The sequence below is a fragment of the Dendrobates tinctorius genome, unplaced genomic scaffold (genome assembly GCF_039654945.1).
Source record: "Dendrobates tinctorius isolate UK_male_01 unplaced genomic scaffold, ASM3965494v1 ptg000005l, whole genome shotgun sequence".
NCBI lineage: Eukaryota > Metazoa > Chordata > Amphibia > Anura > Dendrobatidae > Dendrobates > Dendrobates tinctorius.
In genome coordinates, this window is record NW_027361673.1 from 30,853,073 (window position 1) to 30,868,015 (window position 14,943).

General features: G+C 42.6%; 1 long non-coding RNA gene across 1 annotated transcript in view; it reads right to left on the reverse strand.

Moving 5' to 3' along the window:
* LOC141083589 (uncharacterized) overlaps positions 1 to 14,943 on the reverse strand; it is a 45,424-nt gene that overhangs the window by 788 nt on the left and 29,693 nt on the right. The window contains exon 2 of the long non-coding RNA XR_012230761.1: positions 2,098 to 2,133. This is a non-coding gene — a long non-coding RNA (uncharacterized lncRNA). The remainder of the gene's footprint in view (positions 1 to 2,097; positions 2,134 to 14,943) is intronic.

The window sequence follows — 14,943 nt, forward strand, 5'->3', positions numbered from 1 at the left end:
ATTTAAGGAGCACCGTTGACAATATTTTATTACCTAAGCTCTATATATCACTGAATAAGGGGATATGGGCTGATTAACACTTTTTATTCACTGCATTGTGGCGATATTGGCTTTTGAAGGTTAAGGCTCCCAATGTGTAAGTTGTTTTCTCTTCAACCAAAAAGGCAGTAGAATCTTCTTCTTTGGTGCGTCTACTTTTTCCCTCTGATGATGCCTAATCATAAGAATACGGCATCATAAAGGGGCAAAAAAAAGGAAAAGTTAATATTTGATTTTTGGCATGGTCTGATGAGACTTTGTGTCTCATTTGACCATGTTGAGAACTCTTCACTTCTGTCGCTTCCTGTCATTACAGCTCTGGGAGAGGAGCAGAGCAGCAGAAGGAGCTCCGGACCAGAGAAGATCATTGTGTCACATACCATTCTTAGTACCTCCAACATGTGGTGTCTGGAAATACGCCAATTGTCTTATTTCCAGATATCTGTAGAGCGTTTTGACAAATGCTGCTCTCACGCTGATCTTCACACCTCTGGCGCTCCCACTTGGCAGTTTTCCTTCCCTCCTGATGCTTAAATAACAGGAAGCACTGGGAGTGATAAGATCTCAGCAAGATCAATACACTTAGGTAGGAAGGAAGGTTCATCCCTGCGCTGCCGCTGCGGCAGCGCAGGGATGAACCTTCCTTCCTACCTAAGTGTATGCTTCAACCAGGTCCTGCACTGACCTGTGGATCTGCAGCAGCCGCCATTAATATATGTCTTTCATTCACTCTCACCAGGTGAGTAGTTCTCTTGATGGGCAACTCTGTGTAACGTTTGATAAGACCCTATTTGCGCTTTTGTGTCTTCCTCTTTTCTCTGACTCAGCAAGATCAAGTGAGACACATCAAGCCACCCTGAAAATGCCTGTTTGTGCATTCCTCGTGGGCTTTACTTGAAAAAAATTGTAAAAGGTCATCTTTAAGGCAGTTATTTATTTCTGCAAGACTTTGTATAATCATTAGGTTTTCTGAATTTAAAAAAATGCTGCTGAAATACCAAATGAAGAAGTTTTTATCAATATTTTCTGGACTATTTGCATTTGCCTCTTCTTTAAAGCCAACTTGTCAGCTGACTCATGTATCCCAAAACCACAGGAAGCCTGAATCAGATACTGACTCTGCCATGTATATTCCGTTTAGAAATGCTGAAGCATTTTCAGAGAAAACATTGATATAGGAGCTGGGGACCATGTGACTAAGATGACTAGTCTAAAACATAGGTCGCTACGGCTCCCCCCATGTTCCCCTTGACTGACAGATCTTTCCTTATTCACACACATTAAGAGAGACGTGTCAGTCAAGAATGGCAGGTTGGGGAGAAGCCGACAGAAACCTGCCTCTTGGGAGAGGGTCGAGGAGAAGCATTCAGGGACCTGCCTCTTGCACTAGTAATCCTAGTTGCATGATGCTTAGCCACCATTACCAATTATGTGTTCTCTGAAATGCTGCATTCGTTTAGAGTGAAACATACATGGCTGTAATAACAGAGCCAGTGACTGATTCATGCTGCCTGTGGTTCTGACAGCATGGATCTGCAGGTACAATCTCTTTAAGCATAATACGAGTATAAACATAAAGGTGAAGTAAATAAAAAAACAATTAGAAATTGGCTTTGCAATACCATATTAAATGGCTCACAAGAGGCACCATTCTTATTTGAACCTCAAATATTTAGCTTGGATGGATTTTTGTAGTTGAAATGTGTGGCATCACCGTTTTCAAAGTTTTTCCTACATAGCGGGTCACCTGGTCATCCGTTGTGCAAAGATCTTTAAAATGGTCTTTGATGGGAAAAATTCTGGAATGATGCACTCAAGACAGACAAGGCAAAAGTAAAGGTTTTTGATCTTGGCATGTTGAGTCAAAACAAAACAATGACAACTGTACAACATGTTGATATCAATGTTATGTAATGGAAGTTAGTTTAAAGGTATTCTGGCAGCTAATTATGTTTCAGTTTATTCCTTTTTTCTCTGTACGGTGTTCTTCATATTGTCTCTATGTCATTGATTTCTTGAATACACACACATAAAAATCTGGCATATTGAAGTATGTACCTTAGGACCATCTGCACCCTGTAGTCCAGGAAAACCCTAAAAGAAAATATTAAAATTAAAACTTTAGACTGGGCTTTTTTGCCAAGCTAAACAACTTATTGTGCTGAGAAAAAGCCACCCTTAACGGGAATTCCTACTTATCATAAATTGCATTAAGTAGAATGAACAAAATGTAAGAGTTTGGCCTCTGAGCATGACTGAGTTGAGGAAGGGCAGATGTCCACATGTGCTCATGCTCTTTTAACTTTTTCAAGAGATTTTTTAAAATTAGATAACCACTTTTGCTTAATATGTCCCCTAGTTCTTATCAGTAATAGTGCAGGGAAAATAAATCATTATAATTTGGTGATTGCAATTGGATATGATGAATACCTAACAACTAAGCTGAGATCCTGTTGTGAAGAACTACAGGTGCTTCTCACAAAATTAGAATATCATCATATCAAAATGTTAATTTATTTCAGTTCTTCAATACAAAAAGTGAAACTCCTATATTATATAGAGTCATTACAAACAGAGTGATCTATTTCAAGTTTTTATTTCTGTTAATGTTGATGATTATGGCTTACAGCCAATGAAAACCCAAAAGTCATTATCTCAGAAAATTAGAATAACTAACAAAAAACACCTGAAAAGGTTTCCTAAGCGTTTAAAAGGTCTCTTAATCTGTTTCAGTAAGTTCCACAATTATGGGGAAGACTGCTGACTTGACAGATGTCCAGAAGGCAGTCATTGACACTCTGTTTGTAATGACTCTACATAATATAGAAAAATATTTAGAATTTAGAGGCCTCAGTGGTTAATACCTTTTAATGGCTAACTGAAAAGATGGTAACAAATTGCAAGTTTTCGAGGACTGAGGACTCTCAATTCGAAATATTTTTCTATCTATTGGCTAACACGGTACGAAGATATATATCTTTCCTGTATCTACATAATATATGAGTTTCACTTTTTGTATTGAGGAACTGAAATAAATTAACTTTTTGATGATATTCTAATTTTGTGAGAAGCACCTGTATGTGCAGTACCTGGAATATCTAACAATGTATATGGCGACAGCAGGCTTTATGCCATGGAATTCTTAGAGATTTCATGTTTTTAAAAAGATAGTTTGAAAATAATGTAACAGGAATGTGTCATCTGAAAAACTGATGTCAAACATATTTTTAAACATTTGGCCATTTGTCCTAAGGGCATGCGCAGACGATCAGTAGACACAGCGTTCAACCCACAGTGTCCAGCTGTTACACCATAGTGGATGAGATTTCAAAAAATCTCATGCCCACTATGCTTCCACAGACGCCTGCGACTCACCTGCAGAGACAGACATGGGGCGCGTCTTTCCAGACCACAGCATGTCAATTTCACCTTTGGCCTGGCTGAGAAGTTCAGTAACTCTTTCCACTCACTTGCTTTTCATATATCTCTGCCCTCTTTTGGCTCCTGTACAGCTCAGCCATGCCAAGTGTGCTCCGAGCACCTCATTGCAAGTTGTAATGAAGAACATTTTTGGGAAAGTAGTAATGGATTTGGATACTAAATTTGATTTTTTTTATTAGTGTTATGTCGCCTACAAGGTGCTCTGCGTGGTTTGAACATCTATTTGGTGCACACAGTTTCCCATTAATATATAAAACTTTGGCTAATTGAAGCTTAAAGTTATTCTTTGGCTTTTCAACAGGCAATACACTTTAATAATAAAGATGCTGTATTATTAAATTGGTATCACAGTTTAAAAATATTACAAAAACTAATTTTTATCATCTTTTTTCCTTTATAAAAAACAGATTTGTATAATTTCATCTGTTAAAGACCAATCTATCAAAACATAAAATGATTTAACCAGTTGGGTTAATTCTGTAAAGCAAAAACAATTAGAAATGCCATAGTTGCCAATTTTTAGTTGAGGCATATCCCCTCAAAAGTGCAATTAGAAAGAGATGAAAACAAAATATAAACAAAAAAAACAAGCCCGCACCGAACGGGGATACACAACTTATGACGCACAATATGTCATAGGTCGAGAAGGTGTTAAACTTTCTCTTAACTAGTGTTTTCTGGGTTCCATCTTGCATCTTAATATCCCCCATCCCAAGCCCCTTCTTCTATAATGTCCCCCATCCTGGACCCCTTCATGTGTTAATGTCCTCCATCCTAGGCCCCTACTGATTACATTACGAGGGGTGCCTGAAAACTTCGAGGCCCACCCATGAAATCTTTTTTGCATGCTCTTGTTTTGCAATGCAATATGTTATTTAGTTAGTTGAATGGTCTCATGAGCAATCTGGATTTATTTTGATTTTTTTTGTTTCCGTTACAGCATTTTAAAGTTGGGTCGCGAGGCTGAAATATGGAAATGGAGAAGTTGGCAAAGTTAGCAGGCATCCCTCCCACTCTGGCCCGGTTGCACCTACTTCATCTGCAATCGTTATGCCCTAGGATGTCACATAATATAATATTTAAAACATCAAAGACAATCTCTGAAGGGTGCTATACATCTGCCGTGCTTTCAAATACTTCTCTCTTGCTGCAGATCTAATAAATGTGAGGCCCTCTAAAGTTCCCATGCACTTTATCTTCACTACCTTCAGTGGTGACATTTAGGGGTGGTTGAGAATTGAATGTGAGTCATGGTCACTTAAGCTGTGACAATTTGCTTAGGGGACATAGGCAAGCAAAGACCACTTTTCACACGATTGGTCACAGTTCATATTTTAAAGACCAATAGAGAAAAGAGGCCATGTGTCACGTGACTGTAGTTTGATATCCCTGGACAAAGGGCTCCTTCCCTATTCCTAAAGTTAGGGCGTCCTGGCAATCCCTGCTCCCTGGTTTACTTTTAATGGTGAAAATGCTGGGGCCATGCACCTTGCTGAGTTCCTGAATCAGCTCCTATCTGTCCCCTCCCCAACCGAGGGTGTAATGTGGGTGGTAGAACCACTGTGCCGTGATCCGAGGAGAGCCTGGAGTGGTGTGATTAGGTGAACACTAGTGGTGGGTGAACCTTAAAATGCTCAGGTGCTTGTTGCTAGGGTCAAGCAAATTGGAATGCTCGGGTGCTCGACCCGAGCAACGAGCACAATTAAAGTCTATGGGAAACTCAAGCATTTTTGCAAGGGCTACTCCCGGCGGTCTGCAGGTGGACTAAAAATTGTGGAACACGATTGGAATAGTGCTCAAATGACATGAGAACAGCATGGGGAAGACCCGTCAAAGCATTTCTGACTCCCAGGTCACTGCTGTGAACAATGTTGTCAGAGACTTACGCCACTTTTACAGACACAATAAAACATACAAAAACGAAACCAAAATGGATTTATCTGGAAAAATGTTAAGGAACATCCTTTGCAGGGTAAAGACTTGTATATAAGGCAAAATAAATAACCAAAAGCAATAAAGCTCCACTTGGGCTATGTTCATGCGTAGTGTTTTTGATGTGCTTTTCAACTTTAGCATTGCTTTCATCCAAGACAAATGCATTCACTGGGAAATGTCATATTAACATTTTACAACCTTAACTGGCCATGTGGAGTGTGACAACATCATCAGACACATCCTGTTTCATTTTTTCATTTTCATTTCATGCGGAGGAGCGGGTGCCAGTGGCAGGACTCTGAGGTGAATTCATCATTGCTGATAGATGTACAGCAGCACACATGTGAGACAGAGAGTCCTGCAGCGCTCCCCACTTTGGCTGCACAAATTTATGGACTAGGGGCTCAGTGGGCAAAACTGGTGACCACCCATTGCCGCCATAAGCTGGACCTTGATTTGTTGTAATTCATCTGAGGACACCACGCCAGCCATTGCTGGTGTTCCAGCTGCCATCAGACTGTATGTTGATGAGGCCCAAAGAAGACGACGATAAGTGTCATTTCAATACCAGACTGTTGTGTTAACCCTTTTACTTCCCTTATTTATTGTTTATTAATTCCGTGCGAGGAGACCATTACTATCCTTCTTGTTAAAAATTAAAAAGCATTGTTATACAGCTTTGTTCTGCAATCCCTGCGTTACTGCATTCCCGCATCTGCTTACAGACGCACCCCAATACCCCTTTGAAGAGACTTACAGGAGGGCCACCTGAAAGCAATATTCCCATTATTAGGAAGTTGGTACTCCCATACTGTTTGCCTATGCATTGAATGCAACAACTGCCCCAAATTTGGACACACCCCAATTCCCCTTTGAAGAGACGTACAGGAGGGCCACCTGAAAGCAATGTTCCCATTATTAGGAAGTTGGTACTCCCATACTGTTTGCCTATGCATTGAATGCAACAACTGCCCCAAATTTGGACACACCCCAATTCCCGTTTGAAGAGACGTACACGAGAAAAATCATCCTTAAAACCCATCCTTCGTGATAATATATATGAATCTAATGAAAATGTAGAGTCCCTGTGGGTAGAGATAAGGGGAGGGGGGGGAAAATAATAAATTACTGATAGGGGTTTGTTATAAGTCTCCAAAAATAATGGAAGCAACAGAGAATATCCTCATAAAGCAAATAGATGAAGCAGTGACTTAAGAAGATGTCATTATTATGGGGGACTTCAACTACCCTGAAATACATTGGGGAACCGAAACCTGCAGTTCCAGCAAAGGTAATAGGTTTTTGACAACTATGAGAGACAATTACCATTCACAACTGGTTCAAGACCCAACAAGAGGGGGGGCACTGCTAGACCTAATATTAACCAACAGGCCAGACCGCATATCAAATATAAGGGTTGGGGGTCACTTGGGTAATAGTTATCACAAGTTAATAAGTTTTCATGTATCCTTTAATAAGATGTGTAGTAGAGGGGTTACAAGGACACTGAACTTCAGGAAAGCAAATTTCGAACGGATGAGAGATGATCTTGGTGCAATTAACTGGGACGATATCCTGAGACATAAAAATACACAAAGAAAATGGGATATGTTTATTAGCATCCTGAATAGGACCTGTGCACAATATATACCGTATGGGAATAAATATGCTAGAAACAGGAGGAAACCACTATGGCTAAATAGAGCTGTAAGGGGTGCAATAAGAGATAAAAATAAAGCATTTAGAGAATTAAAGCAAGTAGGTAGTGATGAGGCATTAACTAAATACAGATTAAATAAATTCTGTAAAAAGCAAATCAAGACAGCAAAGATTGAGACAGAGAGATTCATTGCCAGAGAAAGTAAAAATAATCCCAAAATATTCTTTAACTATATAAATAGTAAGAAACTAAAAAATGATAGTGTTGGTCCCCTTAAAAATAGTCTGGGTGAAATGGTGGAAGAGGATGAGGAAAAAGCCAATATGCTAAATGACTTTTTTTCAACAGTATTTACACAAGAAAATCCCATGATGGATAACATGATCAGGGATAAAAATTCTCCATTAAATGTCACCTGCTTAACCCAGCAGGAAGTACGGCGGCGTCTAAAAATCACTAAAATTGACAAATCCCCGGGCCCGGATGGGATACACCCCTGAGTACTGCAGGAATTAAGCACAGTCATAGATAGACCATTATTTTTAATCTTTAAAGATTCCATAATAACAGGGTCTGTACCACAGGACTGGCGCATAGCAAATGTGGTGCCAATATTCAAAAAGGGGGCAAAAACTTAACTCGGAAATTATAGGCCAGTAGGTTTAACCTCAACTGGAGGTAAAATCCTGGAGGGTTTTCTAAGAGATACTATACTGGAGTATCTGGAGAAGAATAACCTCATGACCCAATATCAACATGGGTTTACAAGGGACTGTTCCTGTCAGACTAATCTGATAAGCTTTTATGAAGAGGTAAGTTCCAGACTGGACCAAGGGAATGCAGTGGATGTGGTGTACATGGACTTTTCAAAAGCTTTTGATACGGTGCCACACAAAAAGTTGATACATAAAAAGAGAACAATGGGGATAGGGGAAAATATGTGTAGGTGGGTTAAGAGCTGGCTCAGGGATAGGAAACAAAGGGTGGTTATTAATGGAGCACACTCGGACTGGGTCAAGGTTAGCAGTGGGGTACCACAGGGGTTAGTTTTGGACCCGCTTCTTTTTAACATATTTATTAATGACCTTGTAGGGGGCATAGAGAGTAGAATTTCAATATTTGCAGATGACACTAAACTCTGCAGGGTAATCAATACAGAGGAGGACAATTTTATATTACAAGAGGATTTATGTAAACTAGAAGCTTGGGCTGACAAATGGCAAATGAGCTTTAATGGGGATAAATGTAAGGTCATGCACTTGGGTAGAACGAATAAGATGTATAATTATGTGCTTAATTGTAAAACACTGGGCAAAACTGTCACTGAAAAAGACCTGGGTGTATGGGTGTATGGGTGTACGACAAACTCATATTTAGTGGCCAGTGTCAGGCAGCTGCTGCAAAGGCAAATAAAATAATGGGATGCATTAAAAGAGGCATAGATGCTCATGAGGAGAACATAATTTTACCTCTATATAAGTCACTAGTGCGACCACACTTAGAATACTGTGTACAGTTCTGGTGTCCGGTGTATAAGAAAGACATAGCTGAACTGGAGCGGGTGCAGAGAAGAGCGACCAAGGTTATTAGGGAACTAGAGGGTCTGCAATACCAAGACAGGTTATTACACTTGGGGTTATTTAGTTTGGAAAATCGAAGGCTTAGGGGTGATCTTATTACAATGTATAAATATATGCGAGGATAGTACAAAGACCTTTCTAATGATCTTTTTACTCTTAGACCTGTGACGGGGACAAGGGGGCATCCTCTATGTCTGGTGGAAAGAAGGTTTAAGCATACTCACAGACGCGGATTCTTTACTGTAAGAGCAGTGAGACTATGGAACTCTCTGCCATATGATGTTGTAATGAGTGATTCCCTACTAAAATTTAAGAAGGGCCGGGAGTATAATATTACAGGGTATATACACTAGTTTCCTTAATATTGCGTTGATCCAGGGAGCTAGTCTGATTGCCATATGTGGAGTCGGGAAGGAATTTTTTTCCCCAATGTGAAGCCTACTGTTTGCCACATGGGTTTTTTTTTGCCTTCCTCTGGATCAACATGTTAGGGCAGGTTAGGACAGGATATGGATTGAACTAGATGGACTTAAAGTTTCCCTTCAACCTTAATAACTATGTTACTATGTTAGGAGGGCCACCTGAAAGCAATGTCCCCATTATTAGGAAGTTGGTACTCCCATACTGTTTGCCTATGCATTGAATGCAACAACTGTCCCAAATTTGGACACACCCCAATTCCCCTTTGAAGAGACGTACAGGAGGGCCACCTGAAAGCAATGTTCCCAATTTCAGGAAGTTTGTCCTCCAATACTGTTTGCCTTTGCAGTGAATGCACCACCTGCCCCAAATTTGGACACACCTCAATAACCCTTTGAACACATGTACAGGAGGGCCACCTGAAAGCAATATTCCCATTATTAGGAAGCTGGTCCTCTCATACTGTTTGCCTATGCAGTGAATGCAAGAGCTGCCAAAAATTTGGGGGCACTACAGGGGGGTATACATGAACATACTTATTGTTATGCTGTAATGTCTATTTTCTGTACAAGTCCCCCCTGAAATGTAAAGTGCTGCGGAATATGTTGGCGCTATAGAAATAAAATTATTAATATTATTATACTGTATAAACATTTTTTGTTACGGGCATCATAAACATCCTTTAAAAAAAATTATGTGGGTTTTGCATGAACGACCACAGTCACCCTGGTGATATAGTGGTGGTGGATGACAAGGATGAGGAGAAGGAGGAGAACAACAGCAAATAGCCAAAATCAGTAAGTATATATCCATGTGTGGGTGTGAAGAGGTGCATGGGAATAGACCTCCCCAAAAAGACACTGGATTTGAGTATGTTACGCTGCTATAATTCGGTTGTGTAGAGAAGTGTGGCCCAATCCAGCTCTTGTTCATTTTTATAAGTCAGCCTGTCAGCATTTTCAGTTCACAGGCAGATGCGTTTATCAGTTATAATTCCACCAGTGGCACTAAAAACCCGCTCTGACAAAATGCTAGCGGCAGGGCAGGCCAGGACCTCCAAGGCATAGAGAGCCAGTTCATGCCATGTGTCCAGCTTGGATACCTAACAATTATAAGGTACAGAGGAATCATGGAGGACATTGGTACAGTCAGCAAGCTACTCCCTCAGCATCTTCCCAAACTTTGAACTCCTTGTGAGGGTACCCCGCGCCTCAGGGCCTGTGCCATGGGAGGGTCTGAGAAAACTCTTCCAGAACTTTGATAATGTTCCTCTGCTGGACTGGAGTTGTGTCTCTCTCACCTGCACTCCTTGGTTGTCCAAAGAACTGTGACCTCTGCTGCCAGCATTTTAAGATGGAAATTTTTTTATTAATTCCGCCACAAGGGCCTTCTGGTACGCCCCATTTTAGTAGACCTGTCCGTCTCGAGAATAAGCGATAGAAAGTTCTCCTTGTAGCATTGGTCTAGAAGTGTCACCAACCAGTAATGACTGTCACCCAAAATTTTGAGAACACCAGGGTCACGGTCAAGACAGCATAATATAAACTCAGCCACACGTACCAGACTGCTAACAAGCAAGACTTCAGTGTCCTCACCAAGAGGGTGACTGACCATGCTCTCCTCCTCCTCCTCCCCCCTGTCCTCAGGCCATTCACGCTGAACAGACGGTATGACAGTTGTGTAGGTAGTAACATCTGTAGCACATGAAACTAGCTCCTGTTCTTCCTCCTCTTCTTCTTCCTCATTTTCACCCAATTCACATTGGAATGAGATGAGGCTGGGCTGCATGTAATCAACCTGTATGGTTCCTTGCTCCATCTCATCATGCTCTGCCTGCAATGCATCCTTTTTGATTTTGAGAAGAGAGCGTTTCTGAAGACAGAAAAGCAGGATGGTGACTCTAATTATGGCGTAATCGCCACTCACCATTTTGGTGGAGTCCTCAACGTTTTGGAGAATGGTACATATGTCTGACATCCATGTCCACTCCTGTCCATGGTTAGGTGAACTTTCCCAGTAACTGCATTGTTGAGGGCATGGCTAATGTTGTGGGACATGTGCTTGTGTAAGGCAGGGATGGCACACTGGGAGAAATAGTGGCGGCTGGGGACCAAGTACCAAGGGACAGCCGCCGCCATCAGGTGGCGGAAAGCTTCCGTCTCCACAAGCCTAAAAGGCAACATTTTGAGTGCAAGCAGTCGCAAAATGTGTGAATTTAGTAGCGTGGCCTGTGGGGCGTTTTGCTGTGTATTTGTGCTTGCGTTCCAAGGACTGGTGTGTGGACAACTGAAAGCTGCACTGGGACAAGGACGTGGACGTGCTTGATGATGGTGCTAGTTGAGTGTGTGCAATGACAGGCGCAGGGCAGGAGTCATCTTCACATGCACCGTGGACAGGGATTGGCTTGCGTACACAACAGCAGAAGAAGCAGTGGTGTCACCCTCAGACAGTGTTGCTGGACCCTGGGGTCCAGTTGGGTTCTTTGCTGCCATGTGCCTGATCATGCTGGTGGTGGTCAGCCTGGTAGTTTTGCTACCCCTGCTGATGCTGGCCTGGCAGGTGGTGCAAATGGCCTTTTTGGGGTTATCGGCAGAGTCTTTAAAAATCAACCAGACTCGGGAAGACCTAATAGTTGGACTGGCAACTTCCGTCATGTTGGTGTTACGGGGAACGGTTGCCCGCCTTCTGTCTGCGGCCACTACACTGCTTCTTCCTGCTTGTTGGGGTGCTACACCTCCCTTCCCCTGTGTGCTGCTGTCATCGCTCTGCATGTCCTCCTGCCAGGTTGGGTCAGTTACTATATCATCCACCACCTCGTTTTCAACTTCCACACCTTTGTCCTCCTGTCTTTTCTGGCAACTGTGTCTCATCATCGACCACCTCTTGTGACATGTTCCCACCGTCACCTTCGTGTGACCATGGCTGCACAAATATTTGGGCATGTCTACATGTCATCTCCTCTTGCCCCGCTTCAAGTGGACCGGGCAAGGGGCCCGAATCTATAAATAGAAAAGAGAACAGCTCTTCAGAGGGTCCAAGTGTGGGATAACTTGTCTACGGGCACTCGGCATGGTGGGAGGAAGGAGGATCAGGGTGAGGAACATGCGGTCTAGACTCACGGCTACTGAGACATGATCTTGTGGAAGACAGGGTGGTAGTGGTGGTGGCAAACTGACTGGAAGCATTTTCCCCCATCCAACCAACAACCTTTTGACACTGCTCTGGGTTCAATAGTGGTGTGCTGCTGCGGTCCCCCAGTAATTTGGACAGGAAAATCAGGCGAGAAGATGTGGGTGTTTGTTATGGCACTATTTCAGTTTGCCCACGGCCTTGGCCTCGGCATGTACCATCATCATCATGTCCAGTTCCCCTTCCCTTGCCATGCGCCTTTCCCATTTTATATGGAGGACAATATTTTCCACGTTCACTACAAATGTCTGAATTTGGAGCGAACTTATATGTGATCCGTGTGATGACAAACCACAGTTTGAAATATCTGGCCTGTAGGTAAATATTTTTTTTTCAGAAAACTTGTCTTAAAAACTGGCATAAAACACTGCCAAAAAATTAAATTGAGGCCTTAAATGGCACAATTTTGAGTGCACTATGTGATCCATTTGACAGACAATCCACAGTTTGAAATATCTGGACTAAAGGTAACAATTTTGTTTTCAGAAAACTGGTCTCAATAATTTGCCTAAAACACTGCCCCCAAAAAATAAATTGAGGCCTGAAATGGCACAATTTTGAGTGCACTATGTGATCTGTTTGACAGACAAACCCCAGTTTGAAATATCTGGCCTGTTGTAGGTAACTATTTTTTTTTCCAGAAAACTGGTCTCAATAACTTGCCTAAAACGTTGGGGCTATGTCGATAAATATCTGTAATAGGCTGCAGCAGACAGGACTGGAAAGGACCCTTTTGCTATATGCAATGAAGTCTGCCACATACACTGCCTGTCTACCTACCACTGCACCTTTGTTAGTCCTCAGAAGGACTGTTGGTTGAGATGGATTTGTGTATTACAGATGGTATACCCACACTTACTACTAAACACCCAAATCTCTCCCTAGCTCAGCAGCATCTCTCCCTACAATGCCTGAGTCCGGAGAAGACTGTGTCGAACATGGCACTGCCCAGTCTGCTATAGACCTGATGATTGATGATGCTGTACGGCCTGCCAATCAATGTAATGCCACATCCAAGCTGGCTGTGGCATAACAGTGTGTGGCAAACAATTCCTGCATGTTCATTTGCTCTCTAAAGAGCACCAAACATACAGGGCGGGGATCCGAGCTCCCGCCGAGCAACCCTGGAAATACTCAACGAGCTCCGAGCATCTCGAGCAGTGAGATGCTCGGGCGAGCACCAAGTAATGACAAGCATGCTCGCTCATCACTAGTGAACACCTGACTTTTCGCTAGAGCCCCTAATGTTGGGATTATATTTGGCTCCAAATGGACGGCAGGTACTACTCCTGTACAGACCTCGGATGCATGGCAGCTGACCCCAAAAGAGGCAGGCAGATGGAAAGACCAAGTGTAGATGGACTTGATAAGTACAGGTAGGCCTGACAGGAATACTGAGAGACACGTCAGGTGTAGACAGGTATGGCTAGTATACAGACTGGCATGGTAGGTGCAGGCAGGTACGGCTGGTATACAGACTGGCATGGCAGGTGCAGGCAGAGTTGACTGGTACACAGAATGGCATGGCATGTGCATGCAAGAAAGGATGGTATACAGACTGGCATGACAGGTGCAGGCAGGTACGGCTTGTATACAGACTGAAAGGCAGATGCAGACAGGTACGACTGGTATACAGATTGGCAAGGCAGGTGCAGACAGATACTGGTGGGTATGGCTGAAAAACAGGCAGGGTGCTACAGGTGGACACAGCTGATATACAGGCAGAAAGATGATGGCGGGCACAAGTAATATGCAAGCAAGCAGGTGCTGGCGGGCACGGCTTATATACAGGCAGGCTGATGCTGATGGGCACAGCTGGAATATAGAGAAACAAGGCAAATATGGGTAGACAGGTACAGCACAAGTAAACTGACTGTCTGATACTGGGGACCTGACAAATAGCAAGGAGGTGGTGCCTTAAATAATAAGTGTCTTTCAGCCATTGTCTGGGGACACTTTAAGACGGTACGCATAGCCAGAGGAGAAGGAAGTGCGGGACGGGGCCATGGTTGTGAGTGATTCAGCGTCACTGCTGGGGGAGGGAATTAGCGTGCAGGGACACCGGCACTACACAGGGAAGTGGGGAGTAGTTGTATATAAAAATACACAAACCAGATTAACAAGGGAAGACCTATAGGAATAAATGAAAATACCAATCATGCAAATATGCACTCACAAATAATAGAGTGGAACACTGGGAAGTAAAAGTAAGGAACAACCAAATAGAAGGGAATGAGGATATGCACACAGACAAATCACCAAGCAACAGACTTTAGAACAACATTCCAACACCTCCCTAACAATCACTTCCAACTCCATACCAGGCAATATAACTAACTCTGGCAATTCTGATTGTTAGAGGTGAATATATATATAGCAGAGGGAAGTGGACAACACTGAACAGCTGAGATCATCAAAGCAGGAAAGCTTAAAAGACTCTCAACTGAACAGTTTTAACCCCTTCACTGCTAGAAGAAACCTGCACCTATGATGGGGAAGATATTCTAATCAGTGCAGGAGTATGTGTAATCAGACACTGCGGCCTTTTGGACTCTGTCTGTCGTGGTAAACCCATGACACCATATAATGCAGATACAAAATATTACAAAAGACAGGGGTGAACAGAAGGGTTGTGCTCAGTACCTAAGCCTCTGTCTATTGCACAGTACATTAGTAAGT